This window comes from Rhinolophus hipposideros, assembly GCF_964194185.1.
Source record: "Rhinolophus hipposideros genome assembly, chromosome: 9".
NCBI classification, from domain to species: domain Eukaryota; kingdom Metazoa; phylum Chordata; class Mammalia; order Chiroptera; family Rhinolophidae; genus Rhinolophus; species Rhinolophus hipposideros.
This window is the reverse complement of record NC_138055.1, coordinates 1,475,955-1,492,647: the sequence shown is the minus strand read 5'-3', so window position 1 is coordinate 1,492,647 and position 16,693 is coordinate 1,475,955. Positions and strand designations below refer to the sequence as shown.

The window sequence follows — 16,693 nt, the reverse complement described above, 5'->3', positions numbered from 1 at the left end:
TGCAGGCCTGGCCTGCTCCTGAGGCCTTCGTGAAGTCAGGGACAGCTCTCTCCACCACGGGCTTACAGACCGGCTCCGGGAATGGGTGGGTCGGTGTGGGTTGGTGGTGCCCTGGGGCTGCACCCAGGGCTGTTCTCAGCTGTGTCGTCTGCCAGGGGAGCCGGGACCCACCCACTGGCCACGGGGACCCTGTGCAGCTGGGCCTGGTTTGGGTCACAAGTTCCTTACCCTTCCCACTGACCTTTCTTTTTCAGGAGGTTTGTTTTGAAAACAGCACGCGTGCTAAAGTTTCAGTGCTTCTCTCTAAGGTCCACCTTGCCGGGCCTGTGGGGATTTTCTGCCGTGAGGGAAACTGTCCCTGGTTTTAAAGTTGTGATTTAGGAAGAAAGTAAAGCTCTGATAGCTGCCTTTCCGCTCGCCGGTGGGCACTGACCAATCGGTTCTGGTGTCTTCTGCAAGCACTGCCGTCCTCAGCTGCAAGTCTTAAGGATGGTGTGTTTTGGTCAAGAGAGTGTGTCTCTTGGTTTTGAAAATGGCAGGTGTGGCAGGTCAACATGCAAGAGAATGGCTGTGCTCGCAGAGTGGAGCGTTTTTGTGGATGGGTTATGGAGAGCTCTTCTCAGTAACCACGGCGTTTACCGTGAAGTGCCGTGTCAATGTTCTGGGGGGCAGTGTGCGAATAGGCAGCTGGGGCGTGGGGCCTGGAGCAGCGTGCGCTCGCTCAGAGGGAAGGCTGGTGTCTTTCAGACGGCATCCAGGGGGAGCCCAGCGTCTGCCCACACAGCCCTCAGGGTCCTGGGGAGCCCTGTGTGTCCATCTTGAATGCTGGCGTTTTCTCCGTAGGTTTGGGAACCCTCAACCCGTTTCCGACAGGTCAGGACTGCAGCGGCAGTCTGTCCTCTCTGAGATGCCCCTTTTGGCCCCTGGAGGTCAGGAGGCTTGGGCAGGCCTTGGGAAGGGTGGGGGGCGACCCTGGTTCCCGGGGCAGGGAAGGGTCACAGGGCTGCTCCTGCCTGGGACTGCAGGCTTCAGTCCACTTTCTTCCAGCAGCAAGCTGGCCAGCGGGAGGGAGGGGGGCAGGGGACGGGGCGGGCGGACAAACAATTGTGACTTGTTGTCTGTGGTGAGTGGGAAAGAGCTGTTTAAATCGCCATTTCCATGAATCTGGTTTTTTTCAGGGGTGAAGAATGGGGATCACAGGGAGCCGTTTCTCCATACTTCGCCTTTTGTGTGGAGAAACAGGTCACCCTGTGGCTAATCTGTGCCCCTCTGGTCAGTCTGTCTTCCAGTGTTTGCAAAGATGAATAGGGTGGTGAACCAGGAGAGAGGTGCTTTGTGGTGCCTAATTACAGCCCTGGCTGGTGCAGCCTTTGTAAGAATGGTCCCACTGCTGTGTGTCAGGCCTGGCCCAGGTGGACAGGGGCCAGGGAGAAGCCCCTGGGCATGGCCACGGGAGGAGTTGGGTGGGGACCCCCCGGGGCCTGGGCAGCACCTGCCCCTGCTTGCCCCCTGGGACATGCCAATCCTCCTCTGGCAAGCCAGGGCCTGCATCTTTTGCAGTGAATGCAAGTGTTGTGTGTTTGTCAGCTACAGTCTAAGCAGAAGGGGTGAGGGGTGTCTTGGGAATCTGATTTAAGACCCAGCAGCGTAAGTAAGGAGTGGAGCGCTTGTGAGCAGAGGACAGAGGGAAGCCATTCTCTCATGTCCTTAACTGTATTTGCTCGCAGACACGGAGTTAAGGAAACAGCTAGAATTATAAAATGTTTTCCACCTCCCTCTTCCCAAACATTATAGCACTGTGCAGACCCAGGGCTTTCCTCTTGTGCTTAGTGCACTGGGAAGAATGAAGAAGTACAACAGAGAAGCGGGGGCATGTGGACACCGATGCTTCGTCGGGCCAGGCCGCTGGGGAGGCGAGGTTTTGGGGCTTTGGGACCAACAGCGGCAGGAGCAGACCCTGGGCGTCCTGGGCCAGCCCTCCCCTCGGGGTGAAGGGGAGCTCCTGTGACTTTTCCTGCAGATGTGGGTTGAAGCTTCCAGTCTCTAAATGCTTGGGTGGCAGGGGAGTGTGGGAGCTGGGCCAGCAGGTGAGCACTGTCGGGGGACCAGCGTGTGCGTCCGGCCGCCCTGCGGGGGACCCGGCCTTCCTTCCAGACGTGCTCCCTGAATTGCCCTGTGGCCCTCAGGGCTGACTGTCCATTGAGTAAACAGGATTCAACTTTCATTTATTTTGTCAGCTGGTTATTCCGAAGTGGAATTCTGCGACCCTGTGACTGGGGAGGGACACACTCTCCCCCTTGAGGTCCCCGAATGGCCTTCTGTGATTAGTGCCGTGGTTCTGTGCACTGATCGTTAATGGCTGTCGCCATCACAAGATAAGCAGCTGACACAGAGCGTTCACATGCCAGTTCTGTCCATCAGTTTATTTAAAGAAATGGGTAGAGAACTCAGGGCTGACACAGCAGAGCTCTCGGCATCAGGAATGTTGTTTGAATGCCGACAAGCACCCCGGTTAAAACCCGTGTGCGCGTCCCAGCGGGGTCAGCAGGGCAGAGCCTGCAGGTGCAGAGACCCACATGAGCCTGTGGGAGTGGTGCTTGGGCCCCAGGCTGTACCTGCCCCATTCTCAGAATCTGTGACTTCAGAAGAGTGGGGGACCAGATGCCTGGCAGGTGGCCGAGGGTTCAGGAGGCCGTGGTCCACACGCTCGGCCCTGTTGCCCTGACAGCCCCACGGAGACCTCACCCGGGCTTGCGGGGCCCCTGGCCTGTTCAGGTCCCCCAGTCTCCAGACTTCCTGCAGAGGGGCCACACCACATGCCCCCAGCCCCCCAGCAGTGTCTTTTAAAGGCCAGGTATATATGAATGGATGCAGGGAGGGGTGGAATTGGAAAGGCGTTAAAAATAACCCACTCCTTTGTCATCATTTACTATCGTTTCTTTTGTGACAGAATCTAAATAAATCCCACACGAACCGTAATGGGAACCTCGTCACTTGAGTGTCTGACAGCTGTAGAAGTTAAAACATAGAAGGACTGGTAACGGAGGTGACCTTTCAGACGTGACATGGCTCACCAAAGCCTGCATGGCGGGTGTCCCGAGGAACTCAGCGAGGCCCGGTGGCCTGCCTGGGCCCCCACACGGGCACGAGACGGAGGCCTGGCTGTCCACCGGCATCACTGGGAACTCATCCGCCTGCCACCTGGCTTCTGTCCCGAAAATGGCCTTTGAGAGCCGTGCAGGGGACAGTCTGAGCACCCGTTCGCGGGTTGGCACGTCGCGTGTTGGCCCTCCTCGGGCAGCAGGAGTAGAGGGCACAGTAGGGGGCACGTCCCGTCTTCTGGCAGTGCCAGTGTCTGGGAAGGCGGGGGCTGTGTGTCCCTGCAGTGCTCCACGCTGACACTGTGTACACGTGTATATGTGGTGCCTTTGCTTAAACACGTGTGTTTCTGTGGGGTACGTCAAGTGCTCAGTCATGAACTACACGTGACTACACGGTCAGTCCATGCAGAGCTTGACTGCGAACACCCTTGGCTGGGAGCAGGGGGTCGGGGTGAGCGTGTGCGGGGGGCGTCCCTGAGTCCCATAGCTACACGTGCTGCATACGTTGAAGTGTGTGCACGGTGGGAGGCGTGTTAGAGCACAAGCCTGGGTGAGTATAATGTCAAACGTGTGTGTGCGTGTGCGTGTGGCTGGAACACATGGCTGCCGTTCACACCGAGGTTGGTGGCCGGACATGGGGCTCCTTTGGGAGGGACCTTAATGAGCCCACAGCCTCGTCCTGCTGCAGGGTGACCAGCTGTCCCTCTTGGGAATTCTTCCTTTAATCCAGACTCCATCTGTCACTGGACCGGCCGCTCTGGGGGAAGTAGCCCATTCGTGCCCCCCACACGCACGCATGTGCACACGCATGCACACAAGGCCCTCACAGACATGTACACACTCTGACACACACACACACACCTGTGGGCCTGCAGCATGTTAGCCTGGAGGATGCAGGCCGGGGTAGAGGTCCCCACGTCCACTTCCCTGCCCTGGCGTCAGTCCCCAATACAGACTCCCTGCAGGGCAAGGATTCTCTGGAAGCTTCCACACACCTGCAGTGGGTGTGTCCTGGCCTGTGGAAGGTATGTGTTCACGGAGGAAGCACGTGAGGCCCTGCGAGGTCACAGAGGGCCTTGCGCTGACACACGGGCTCATGGTTTTTCTTTTTCCTCTGTGTGTGGGTCCTAAGGCAGGACCTCAGCATGGGGGTTGCCCAGGCTCTTTGCACGCTCACCTCCCCCCCACATCCCAGGCCCGTGGGTCAGGATGTTTGTGTAGATGGCCTCCTCAATTAGGCAGCCAGCTTGCTGTGATACGGGCAAGTCACTGGGCCACTAGGAACCTCAGTGTCCTCCTCAGCAGGATGGAAAGGATAATAGAAGCTGAAGCTTAGGGTGGCCATGAGGGTCCCTTGGCAGATGGGCCTCTAGCCCTGTGCCAGGCACTTTGTAGCTGTGAGTATTGCTATCAGGTTGTGCTTGAGCCAGCACACGTTTCCCTCCTTCCATCCCTCCCTCCCTCCTGAGTGCTCTGACTGCAGCCTGGCCCACATCTGTGCCCTCTCTGGCGGGACTCACAGGCTCTCCAGAACATCTCTGCAGAGAGGGGCTTCCCATGAGGAGAGGGAGCCCCAAGACTAGCAGAAGGGGCAAGGGCGGCCAAGGGTGGGGGCAAGTCCAACCCATGCAGAGTCCTGGAGGAGGTGGCCAGAAAAAAGCCTGAAGCAGGTATGGGTGGCTGGGGCTCTCCAGTGCGTGGAGGCCCTGTAGAGTCAGGTGCAGGTTAGCTGGACTCTAGCTGCTACCCCTGGCTATGACCTAGTCACGGAGTGCTGGGGGACAGTGCCAGCAAGAGAGCAGCACATGCTGTTGACGAGGATGTAGGCAGGGAGGGCGGTTAACAGGCTGCTGGCCACAGCTGGGCACCAGCAGGCCTGGGAGTGGAAGGACGTCCCTCGGTTGTGACCTGGTGAGAAATTCAAGAAGCAGCTCTCTCCTTCCAGGTGCCGGGCTTGTCTTGGCTACACCTGTGTGGAGAGGGCCTGACAAAGGTCCGCAGGTGGGGAGCAGGGAGGACGTGTCTCTAGGAGGCCTGGCTTCTGCCGGCCCACACTGCCGGCCCACACTGCCGGCCCACACTGCCGGCCCACACTGCCGGCCCACACAGCCGGCCCACAAAGCCGGCCCACACAGCCGGCCCACACTGCCGGCCCACACAGCCGGCCCACACAGCCGGCCCACACAGCCGGCCCACACTGCCGGCCCACACTGCCGGCCCACACTGCCGGCCCACACTGCCGGCCCACACTGCCGGCCCACACTGCCGGCCCACACAGCCGGCCCACACAGCCGGCCCACACAGCCGGCCCACACTGCCGGCCCACACAGCCGGTCCACACTGCCGGCCCACACTGCCGGCCCACACAGCCGGCCCACACTGCCGGCCCACAAAGCCGGTCCACACTGCCGGCCCACACTGCCGGCCCACACTGCCGGCCCACACTGCCTGCCCACACTGCCGGCCCACACAGCCGGCCCACACAGCCGGCCCACACAGCCGGCCCACACAGCCGGCCCACACTGCCGGCCCACACAGCCGGCCCACACTGCCGGCCCACAAAGCCGGTCCACACTGCCGGCCCACACTGCCGGCCCACACTGCCGGCCCACACTGCCGGCCCACACTGCCGGCCCACACTGCCGGCCCACACAGCCGGCCCACACTGCCGGCCCACACTGCCGGCCCACACTGCCGGCCCACACTGCCTGCCTGCCCGGTGGAGCAGCACTGGCTGCTCACGGTGGGCGTGTGGCTTGGTTTCCAGTCCTGTGTTGTCTTTGACTCTGCCCTGCCCAGTCCCCCTGCTGTGCTCAGCTGGGTCCCCTTGACATAGCCCATGGCGAGCACGTGGCCCCTTTGTCCAAACACAGTTTTGCAGGAAGCAGGGGGGGTGTCACCCCACACACCTGGCACCTCACGGTCGTCCTGGAGAGGTCAGTGGGCACCGCTGCAGACCACCTGAAAACCCTTTTTCAGCTCTGAAGTCCCATGTGACATTGGAGAAAGTGAGTCATAGCTGCAGGCCGCTGCCTGGGGGTGACCCCAAGGGGCGTCATGGCTGAGTCTCCAGCCTGTTCTCAGCTCCTTGACTTCATGTCACCTGGACTGTGGCGCGTGGTCCACCCACGTGGGGCTGGTGGCGGGAGCATTTCACTTGTTAGCAGTGGCATGTGTGTCTGTTCCTTCTGCCTGGTGGCGTGTGCGGGTCAGTTTTCATTCTGTCCGTCTAATTGTCCTTGGCAGGCAGGACTGGCTCTGCCGGGTGAGACCCGTGTCCATGGGGGCTCTCCTCCCCCCACAACGTGGTGTGCCCTTACGTGTGCGGGCACCTGGGTGGTGTCCGTGGCTGTGAGATGCTGTGGGCACACTGGTTCCAGCAGCACGAGAGTCCATCGCAAACCTGGCTCTCCTTTCTGGCCTCCCCAGTGGGCAGGGGCCCCATCTGGTGGTTCTCGCCCCCCTCGCAGCCCCTGTTTGTGGCAGAAGGAATACCGCTCTGTAGTGAAAAGTTGTGTCCTGGTGATGCCCGGCCACCCAGGTGTGGGCCGCAGGTGGACATTTGGGAGAACAGCCCACGCGCGTAGGCGGGCGCTGGAGGCCTTCACTTCCGCTGTTTGTCTGGACTCCTGGTAAATGGACGGGGCTTTCAGGGGCCCGGGGGTCCCCGGTCGGCTGGCTCCTGGGCCGTGTGGGGTCCCACGGGGCACCGGCTCCCTGGCGAGGGGTGGTGGTGCTGGTGGCACCCCCTGCCTCTCTCACACACCCCTCCCGCCACAACGCACACCCCAGGCGGAGCCCTCTTGTCCTTTCATTCCTTTACCTGGGAAACACATCCAGGCTTTGTCGGGTCTTAAGAGCTCAGAGCATGACATGTGGAGCCTGTGGGGGGTCCTGGGGCGGAGTGGGCCTGGCGGGGTGACCATGGATGGTTCTCAGCTGTCACCTCCTGTCACCTCGTCCACCCTGCGAGGAGGCTGTGGTTGTTTCACGACTTTGCCGTTAAGGAGACTCGAGGACAAAGTGCAGGGTCTGAACCAAGGCCCAGGGCCAGGAACCTGCAGAGGGGGCGTCAGTGCCATGCGCCGAGCACCTCGCCACAGCTGGCTTCTGAGTGCGGCCCCAGCTGCATGCGCTAAAAGCCAAGCCCAGGTCGTGGGTGTCCTGGCAGGAAGGGGGCCCACTGGAGGTCTCAGGCTGGGCAGATGCCATCCTCAGTGTGGGCCATGTTAGACTTAGGGTGACACCACAGGGACTCAGCCGTGAGCTGTGGGTGCCAGAGGCTGGTTCGGAGCCCTGGTCTCCTGGAGTGACGGTGGTGTCTTGCTGGGAACCTGGTCTGCACGTGCTGATGGCGGGTCCCTCTGCCTGCCCACCTGCCTCTACGGCCAGCTCGGGCAGCGCTGGGGTTCCAGAAGGCCCCAGGTTCCAGTGACGGTGCCGTCCTTGGAGCCTGCAGGACAGCCCAACCCCAGACCACACAGACCCCCCCCCTGGCCCCGCATGGTCTGCCCTGTGCACACTTAGATGAAGCCTGCAGCCTTTAAAACACACTGTTTTCAAAACAGCCTTCTACCTGGAGAACGTGGATTTTATTAGCCGATTCCCTTTCTCACCGAGTACAGAAGCCGTGCACAGGCCCTGTGATTTGCTTCGCTGGGACAGGAACCCAAAGCTCGCTGGTCAACAGCTCTGTGCTTTGCAGACCCATAGCGTCCGTGTCCGCCCGTCCCCGGGGAGCGCCTGCGCAGCCACAGTGCCCCACGCCCTGGGCCAGTTGCCCGGGTGACAACCTCGAGAGGCGGACATGCCGGCCACCGCTGCATGTGCAGAGATTGAGCGCCTGCTGTATGCCAGGCTGGTGTGTCCTGGGGGAGCTGGAGACCCAGTGGGCCCCGTGTGAGGAGCAGAGCTGGAGCGGAAGTGTCTGCTTGTAGAGGTTCAAAGACAGGTCCACCCAGACCTGTGGGTGTGGCCTCACTGGGCTTTGCTGGTGTGATGAAGGTACGCGTCTCGGGACGAGGTCCCGCGTGAGGGCCGCCCTACGTATAATGGCAAGTGTCTTATAAGAGAGGAGACACAGGGAGAAGCCATGTAAAGGCAGAGGCAGAGTCTGGAGCCCTGTGGCCCCGAGCGAATGGACGCCTGCGACCACCACAGGCTGCAGGAGACAAGGAAGGACCCTCCCCCAGAGCCCCTGGGGGGGAGTGGGTGCCGCTGCCACCTTGGTCTCGCATTCTGGTGTCCAGGACTGTGGGAGATGAAATTCTGTTTTAAGCCACAGGTTTGCGAAACGTGTACGGCAGGAAACTGACAGGACACACACACGGCAGAGGGGCGTCCGCCGTGAGCCTGCGTGTGCCAGGGCGTCTCTCTTCCTCCCGCCGTCTGTCTCAGGGGGGCCCGGACGGTACGCGTACCCCATCAGTGGTCTCCTGTCAGGGCACCTGGACCCCCAAAGTGATGACTGTTGAGTTGCAGGTTGAAGCAGAAACCAGTCTCCCCAGAAGGTCGGGGTTGGGGCAGACGGCCCGGAAATCCTTACCCACCTGCTGGCATAAATTAGTGTTTCCCCAGGCAAGGGCACGAACTGCCGTTGGCATGCAAGATGGCTTTATGTGGGGCACGGACGGGCGTTTTTCACTTTAATGGCTGTGTATTTATTTTTATGCTTACCTTCTATTTATGGCAGTGGTGCTGGCATCTCGTTTACAAGGAGATCAGAGTTCCTTTCTACAGTTAAGTGATGCTCCGTGTGGTGAAATCGTGGTGGAACGCGCTGCTGGTTGAGCGCACGTTTCCTGAGCAGCTACTGAGCCTGGGATGTAGGCTGGGCTCGGCCAAGGCGTGGGGGCAGCGGGTGTGTCGCTCGGGCTGCGGGCACTCCGGAGAGCTCTGCAGGCGCGGGCGGGTGGCGGTCACTTCCTCGAGTGTCTAGGCTGGCTAAAGGTGAAGAAACCCTCAGGTGAGGGGTGCGGACTCCACAGCAGACCCGGGAATGGAGGAGTGGGTGCATTAGCTTCCTGGGGTGCTGTCACAAGGGGCCACGGATGAGAAATTAAAGGAGCGATGTCTATTGTCTGCTCGCTCTGGAGGCCAGGAGTCCAGACCATATGTTGCCAGGGTTGGGTTCTCCTGGAGCCTCATGGTCCTTCCAGGCTCCTCTCCAGCCTCTGGGGGACCTGGCGTCCCTTGGCTTGTGGCTGCCTGTGGTCACGTGGCCGCTGCTCTCCCTGTCGCATGTGTCTCTCTCCTCTCTGGTCACTGCACTTAGGGCCCATCCCACATCCAGCATGACCTCATCTCTAGGTCCCTATTGCATCTGCAAGGACACTTACTCCAGCGGTGGCCACATTCGAGGTCCTGTGTGGAGCCGTCTTGGGGGCCATGGTCAACGCACCAGGTGGTGTGGGGCATGGAGGAGAATGCACCCCAGGCCGGAGGCCCCAGCCTTACAGAGCAGAGCAGCGAGCTCCAGCCTACTTCCAGTCCGTTCCCACGTTGTTTGGGAGTTCTCCCGTTGGGTGGCTGTGGGTCAGTGCGGTTGTAGGAGGGGTGGTAGAGTGGCAGCTGGAAGGGACAACCTCCAGGGAGCCCATGGGTCCTGCACTTGGAGGTCCTGGGCTGTTTGGGGCTTGTGTCTCCCACCTACGTGGGGGCTGCCCTCTGGGGGCTGAGATGACCAAACGGGCCCAGGACGGTGCCACTGGGAGGCCGGCACTGGGAATCCAATGGCAGGTGCCCGTCCGAACGATAATTTTCTCTTTCTCCCTCCCTCCCTCCCTCCCTCCCTCCCTCCCTCCCTCCCTCCCTCCCTTCCTCCCTTCCTTCCTTCCTTTTAAATTGTGAAAACCAGTTTGACATTTGTGTCTGGCTTTCTCCAAAGCATTTCTGATTCCAGTTGGAATAGACCGTTGCCCGTTTAGGAGTCACCTGGTATGTTATTAAAAACACATTTGTAATATTGACTCTCTTTATTCCTGATTTACCCTGAATGCGTTAACTCACGTCAGCTGGACCGCATGTGTTTCTCTTTTCCATTAAGTGTGTGGCTTGGCGATGAGCGTATTGAGTTATTTTCCTCTTGCTGCTGGGAGCCTGTGAGCAAGAAAGGGGTTGAGGAACCTTTGAGAATGGAAGGTGGTCCCTCGTGGGTGGAAAGAACCGTTAGAGCCAGAGGCATGGGGGCAGCACGGGGGTCCCCAGGCCAGATTACAGGCTGCCCCCCGGTCCTGCTCCCCCGCCTCTCATCCCAGCGCAGCTCGTAGGTCGTTCGCAGCAGCGCCCACCTGGAGCGAGGCTCTTGATGCCTCCAGTGCTGACCTTGCCCTGGGGTGACACACAGGTGGATTAGGAGGGGACCAGATGCGGGAGGTGGCCATGGCGGGGTCCAGGCGGGAGAGGACGGGGCAGGCGGGTGCCGGAGGGTGGGGTCTGAGGCGAGGGGCAGCCTGCAGGGGCCTGACCCCATTTCGGGTGGAGGGAAGGGGGTGGGCCAGATGCCAGTCTGTGCCCTTGACCTCCTGGCAGCAGCCCCTCTACTCTGTAGGTGAGGACTGGTCTCTGTCTGCCCCACCTTTGTCCACGTCACATAATGTTCCCCGGCGTTCGGAGGTGAGGCTGAGGGCAAGGGCGGCGGGCTTGTGAGGCAGGTGGGCTGGGGGCCGGCCCGGCCAGCATCTCCCTCCCCAAGCAACACACCCAGGACGCACTGTCCATAGGAGAAGTGGCCGGGGTGTGACACAGGGCTGTCCAAGAGGAGTCCCCAGCGAGTGTCTGCCTGCATGCGAGGTGGGGGCTCCCTGGGAGGTGGGAGGGCGTCCACGTGAGCCCTGCAGGGTGAGGGGCTCTGGGTGGCTCCTGGGGTGTCCCTAGGTGAGCCCCGCCGTGCACAGGGCCCTGTGCCAGTGAGCTCCCCAGGGACCAGCTCATCCCATCGCACCAGTCACCAAACACCCCTCTTGGCTGGGTCACCGACCCCAGAGCCCCTGGCCTCCCTGGTTGAGTCTCGGCTCTACTCTTCCTGGTTGTGTGACTCTGAGGATGGTTGTGTGACTCTTCGGTTTCCTCTGAAGCAGCGTGGTTGAGGCGGTGACAGCAGGTGCCCCAAGGTTGTGGCCAGGGAACATGAGTGAATGTAGGAAGGGAGCTCAGCGCGGTGCTTGGCTGTGGGCACGCGCTTGGGGACGGTGCCCAGGGCTCCGGCTGAGCCGCCCATCGTGGGGGCCCCTCCCTCCCACTCTCGGAAGAAGAGCGTGCTGGGGTCCCACCCCTTCCTGGTCTTCTCACTCTTCCTCTTGATCCATTCGCGGCTGGGGGGCAGTGCTTGTCCCCTCAGCGCTCGATGGGTCCCTAGACGGAGGTGGTCACAGGGGCAGCACCCTTGTTGGCTGACAGCTGGAGGAGTGCACACTGAATTTTCTGGAAAACCTAGAGGACACTCAGGTGAAGGGACATTCAGGGACCTGTGCTCTGTGGGATGGACTTGGTGGGTCTGTCAGGATGGCCAGGGGACTCGCTGGGTCAGGGCCCTTGGGGGAATCCCATGTGATATTTGGCTGGTGCGAACGGAGCCCCCAGCCCAGGAACTGGACCTGGGGGGCCTCCTGGGAGCTTGCTGAGCGAGGGACTGGGATGGAGCAGAGCGTCCATGCTCCCTGCAGCCGTGGCTCACGTGGGGACCCGTGAGCACCAGAGCAGCGCCGGGCATTGGTCTGCAGACGCTCATCCATCCACAGTGTCACCACCGGAACTCCGGGCCCACCTCAGCTTTTTCCCAACTGGGGGTTCCACACACAGCGCACGGGGGTCCTGGAGGTCAGGGTCCTGAGGTCGGCCAGCCTGCGACGTAGGGCGATAACAGCCCCTCCAGTGCCATTCCCTCTCCTTGTCCTATTGCCCAGGCTGGGAACTGCGCAGCGGTGCCAAGCCCCAGGTTGCTAGGGAGGGGGTGGGCAGCGCCCAGCACTCACCGTGCCCGCCTCTCCCCAGCGCTCGGACCGTGCTGGTATTATTTTTAGCTGTTTGTGTTATCTTTCCTGTCTACTCAAGTCCTTCTTTAGAGAGCCATGGTTTCCTCGGAGGCTGACTATGGTAAATGCCAGCAACAGAATCCCCTCACCACCCCCCTCCCAGGCCCTGGCAGGGTGGGGAGCCCGTCTCCCTTGGGACTTGGGGCTCCGAGCATGTACCCCACCGTGCGCCGTCCCCATCTACAGCCCCAGATTGTAGTTACCATCACACCTCCCCCTGCGGCCTTGAAAGGAGACCAGCTCCAACTTCGGGGGAGTCCCTGCCCCCAAACGGCTGCCCCTAGGTCCCTCTGTGCCTCCAGCACCCATAGCTGAGGTGGGGGGATCACTTAGGCGCCAGGCCTGCAAGAAAGGCGGGGGAATCACACGCTGCCGCCAACGGTAACTCGGTCCTTGCCAGGCAGGGCTGCCAGAAGCTGCTCCTGGGGCCGAGCCGAGCCAAGCGGGATTCCGCGGGGGCCACCAGGACCCCCCCAGTGTGTCATGGACGAGAAGTGACGCAGCGGGGTTGGGTGTTGAGCTCAGCCCCGCAGTGAGAGGTCTTCCCGCTGGCAGACGTGCCCCCCAGCCCCGTGCCACTGGGGGCCCAGAAGCCCCTCGTGCTGGCTAATTAGTGTCTGGCGTCTGCACAGGCCAGGGTGGCAGTACGGCCCTAATCCTTTAAGAACAGAGATTTGCTCCAACTGCAGCTGAGTTCCAAGCCAAATAAATTATAACTTCTCCTGCATGATATCTTGTAGCCTTATTAAGTGGCAAGATTATGCAAAAGAATCCTTAAGTACGATAACGCAGCTTCTGCTGTGCTTCTTACAGGACTTCCATTATCTCCCCTTCTGCTCTGTTTAAGCTCGATTCCAGGAGAATTAGTGTGTATTACTGTTTGAATCTTAACTTTTGTATTAAGAAAGCCCGTGCCAACGCTTTTGAAATGTATCTTAAAAGCGGTGCCTATTTTCCGCGGGTTTAAGGAGGGCGTAAGCAGGAGTAATTTCAAAGCTGGTCGATCTGTAGAAGTGATGTTTGTGTGCCAGCAGATATTTTTCCTCTAATTAAAAAAAAAAAAAAAAAAGCTGTTTTCCTGAAAGTTATTGCGATAAAGTTGTTTCAGAGAAGGCGAGGGAAAGCGGAGGGGGCACGGCCTTGGGGGCCGCGTGAGCGTTGCTTTCTGGGCGCCCGCTGCGGGCTCTGGGACACGCCGGGAATGTGCGCACCCAGCTTCCGGGTCCCTTAAAAGGCACATTTTGAACATGTGGCCCAGATGGATGGAATCCACAGCGTGTACCCACAGGTGGAGGATCAGGCAGCCTGAAAGGGAAATCTGACACCTGCTCCAGCAGGACGGCCTGTGAGGACATTGTGGTCTGAGACGGCAGTCACGCAAGGACGAACACTGTGACTCCACTCACAGGAGGTCCTCGCAGGAGTCAGAGTCAGGGAGACAGGGAGGACGGCGGTGGTGCCGGGCGCCGGGGGAGAGGACGGGAGTTACTACCTCATGGGGACGTTTCGGTTTGACACATGGAGCGTTCTGGAGCTGGATGGTAGTGATGGCTGCACGATAATGTGACTGTATCTAACGCCCCTGAACCGTGCCCTTAAAGCAGTTAAGATGGCAAATGTCACGTCCTGTGCATTGTACCACCAGGAAAACAGGACCATCCTCAGTTGGGTCAAGTGGCAAGAACAGCGTGGCTGTATTACCTTTAAAACATACAGCTTTCCTTTCTAGGGCAGGTTATGGTCAGAGGGGGATGGGGACGGTCAGGGTCAGAGGGAGATGGGGGGTGAGGGTCAGAGGGCAATGGGGGGTGAGGGTCAGAGGGCAGTGGGGGGTGAGGGTCAGAGGGCAGTGGGGGGTGAGGGTCAGAGGGCAGTGGGGGGTGAGGGTCAGGGCAGTGGGGGTGAGGGTCAGAGGGCGATGGGGGTGAGGTCAGAGGGCAATGGGGGTGAGGTCAGAGGGCAGTGGGGGGTGAAGTCAGAGGGCAGTGGGGGGTGAAGTCAGAGGGCAATGGGGGTGAGGGTCAGAGGGCAATGGGGGTGAGGGTCAGAGGGCAATGGGGGGTGAGGGTCAGAGGGCAGTGGGGGGTGAGGGTCAGAGGGCGATGGGGGTGAGGTCAGAGGGCGATGGGGGTGAGGTCAGAGGGAAATGGGGGTGAGGTCAGAGGGCGATGGGGTGAGGTCAGAGGGCAGTGGGGGGTGAAGTCAGAGGGCAATGGGGGTGAGGGTCAGAGGGCGATGGGGGTGAGGGTCAGAGGGCGATGGGGGTGAGGTCAGAGGGCGATGGGGGTGAGGGTCAGAGGGCAATGGGGGGTGAGGGTCAGTGGGCAATGGGGGTGAGGTCAGAGGGCAATGGGGATGAGGTCAGAGGGCGATGGGGGTGAGGTCAGAGGGCAGTGGGGGGTGAGGGTCAGAGGGCGATGGGGGTGAGGTCAGAGGGCGATGGGGGTGAGGTCAGAGGGCGATGGGGGTGAGGTCAGAGGGCGATGGGGGTGAGGTCAGAGGGCGATGGGGGTGAGGTCAGAGGGCGATGGGGGTGAGGTCAGAGGGCGATGGGGGTGAGGTCAGAGGGCGATGGGGCAGGCAGCAGGATCGTCCCACACCCCCTGTTAGAGCCATGCGTCAGTGTTCAGTCTGGGGACCACTGTGAGTGGCAGTGTGTGTGCTCTGTCACTCTTGCTCGTCCCCGGGGCCCTCATCTCGGCAGCTGGGCCAGCAGGAATCCCCGAGACACAGTGTCTTTGTTCCGTCTTTTCTCTTCCTCCTTTTCCGTGTACCTGTTGTCCTGCGTGTATCTTTATGCGCAGTTTACTTGTTGTTGGTTATTAGTATCTGTCTGCATAGTTTCTGGTGGCCGCGGGGCCTGGGTTCTGACCAAGCGACAGACACAACGGCTGCTACAAACCCCAGTCTTCTGATCCGGGCCTTGGTGTCTGGGGTCGGGACCTGCAGTGCCCTGCTGACACCCTTGGGTCACGCGTGTCCTGTGCTGACGCCATGCAGCCGGTGTTTCCCGCTTTCCCCGGCGTTCCTGGCAGTGTGTACTGACTCGTGGCTCCTCTATGCCCCAGACAGTTTGAGGGGAGGAGGCCGCCCTCAGGGGAGCAGCCCAGGGTGGGGGTCAGAGGACCCAGTGCTGTCAGTGCCCCTGTGAGCCCCGCTTGGCGTCACCTGCCGGTCCTCACTCACCTGACGTTGCAGAGACAGGAGCACACACCCTGCACAGACCCCCCCTTTCTTCCCCACCAACCTGAAGCTCACCGCAGGGTCCCTGGGTGGATTCTGAAGGAGGCGACGGTGGGGCCGAGGGCAGCTCACAGCATTGACTGGGCACCTGCAGAGGGAGGGGGAGGCCGCACGCGGACATGCCCGCCCCCCCAGGCTGCTGGTCCCCTGGCGCAGGTGCGCTGGAAAGGTGGGTGGGGTTGCACCACGGGGGGCCCTGTGGTCCTCTGTGTAATTACCTGAGGATCTTAGATGTGGTGGACAGTGTGACGAGGGGCGTGGGGAGAGACATCTGCTCAGTGGAGGGGAGCTGGGGGCCGTCTGCCCACCCAGGCTGTGGACAGAGAGGTTGAGGGTCTGGGGGACCCAGAGCTGTAGGGCCCGGGGCTGTGGACACAGGCAGGGCACCCCACCCAGACGGGCGCGGGGTACAGCCCCACAGGTACGTGCTGGAGCAGGACCAGGGCTGGACCAGGGCTGGGATTGAAGGCTGGGGGGTGAGAGACCGAGGGGCTGGGAAGTTCAGGGCATGGATCCTCCCCTGGGGTCGCAGAAGGAACCTGCCTGCCCCCACCTTGACCTTGGCCCACATGACCCACGCAGATCTCCTGACTTCAGGACGTGCCCTACTAAGTGTGTGCTGTCAGGCCTCCCGGTCCTTGGTCTGTTACACCAGCTGTCAGAAGCTCGTGGGAAGCTTGCCCAGGAAGAGCCCTCTCAGGGACCCCCACCCTGCCCATCATGCCCCTGCCATCGGCCCTCACACTGGGTGACCCATCTGGAGAAATGCAGAGAGAAACCCGGTGCCCCTGACTCTCCCGTCACCTCCTCCTTGGAGCCCAGAACTCAGCCTTTCATGGGACACCCCAGGTTGGGGCTGCATGTGCAGAGTTTTTCCCCCACTGAGGTGTCTGCACTGACCTGTCCAGATGTGTTCTGGAAGATTCCCCCAAGGCTCCCTGCGGCAACAGCCTGCCCGGGGGCACACTGGGCCCTGTTGGTGGAGCACGTCCTCCCCTGATATGACAGGGGTGGGGGCCCTGTCCTGAGCCCCTGGTAACCTCAGGGTCCTCAGAGTCCTGCCACATAGGTGCTGTTTGTACCCATTTTTCAGATAGGGAAACTGAGGAAGCTGGCAAGTGGCAGAGCCAGGATTTGATCCAGTGAGCCTGGCCTGTGTGTGTAACCACCAGGCCACGTGGAAACGTGACGTAATGGCTGGGAGCCCTGGCGTGTCTGACCTAAGAGTCTGTTTCACGGGGGTGAGAGCGGGAGTCCTCTGGCTGGCCCCCCACCGCAGGCTTCTCAGCGCCCCCCCCCGCCCCAGGCCTGAAATGT

The 16,693-nt window shown here is 61.0% G+C and overlaps 1 protein-coding gene across 2 annotated transcripts in view; it reads left to right on the top strand.

The window, feature by feature from the left end:
* Positions 1-16,693, top strand: part of TAFA5 (TAFA chemokine like family member 5) — a 169,790-nt gene that overhangs the window by 72,877 nt on the left and 80,220 nt on the right. The window lies entirely within an intron of this gene.